The sequence below is a fragment of the Berghia stephanieae genome, chromosome 5 (assembly GCF_034508935.2).
Source record: "Berghia stephanieae isolate SIO BIC M18660-M18661 chromosome 5, UCSD_Bste_1.3, whole genome shotgun sequence".
In the NCBI taxonomy this organism is placed as follows: Eukaryota; Metazoa; Mollusca; class Gastropoda; order Nudibranchia; family Aeolidiidae; genus Berghia; species Berghia stephanieae.
In genome coordinates, this window is record NC_088364.1 from 11,083,361 (window position 1) to 11,084,277 (window position 917).

Sequence of the window (917 nt, forward strand, 5' to 3'; positions counted from 1 at the left end):
CCACGCACGACATTGAAGAGTGAGACAAAACCATTAGACGCTGCTGCCATCCAGTGACAACTCTACTTTGTTATTACCCCTCTCCTTACAACCTACAGCAAAAATCGTCACATTTGTTACGACACAATATACCTTTTTTTCCTATTCAGATTTATTTTGTACATCACAATGGTCTTTGTTCAATTAATAAGAACATAAAGTTGTTTTGTAGAGAGATTGTTCGAGTTTAAAAATTCAATTTTTCTGCCATTTTGGGACAATACTGAAAATCATCGGTAAGGAGAGAGTTAAAAGAAAATCCAACACTTGTAGGTCATATACCTGCTATGCTAAATGTGTTGACTTTTGAATTATCTCGTCATATGTATGTCTCTAAAACAACGTACACATATTAGCAGGCCTGATAACAGAAGGCAATTGTGGGCTTGTTTAAATATTTTTGTAATAGACAATCATATAATATTAAATTTCGTGTTGATTTTTTAGAGTGTGTCCATTACAACAATGAGCCCTATAACAATTTAGATTATCAGACCTGCAAATCAGTTCACGTTGCTCTAAACCAAACGGGATTTTCATTGCACATTTTTTTAAATATTATAGAATAAACCATGCTATTTATTCATTACTATTCTGTTAATGAAGAGATATTGTAATAAACAAATCAGGCGTCAAACGACGACATGATTAAATTTTGAATTGCATTTGTCCAAATATTCTCATCTGTGTAGCAAGCTAAAGCTTGAAGCCACGATGAATCGGATTGACAAAAATCATAAACAAACCTGCCAACTTAAAATGTTAAAAATTCGTAGATTTCAAATGGAAGAAATAGAAGTTACTACTATAATTAACAATACAAATCAATATTTCACCCTTATCAGCATTAAATATGTCTTCAAAACCCTGAATAGATA

At 32.1% G+C, this 917-nt stretch overlaps 1 protein-coding gene across 2 annotated transcripts in view; it reads left to right on the forward strand.

The window, feature by feature from the left end:
- The window catches only part of LOC144972399 (uncharacterized), a 13,761-nt gene extending 12,844 nt beyond the window's left edge, over positions 1-917 (forward strand). For both annotated transcript variants that reach the window (XM_078913541.1, XM_078913542.1), the window contains exon 8: positions 1-917. This exon is cut by the window's left edge and continues 901 nt beyond it. The gene's annotated coding sequence lies outside the window, so the exon portion shown is untranslated.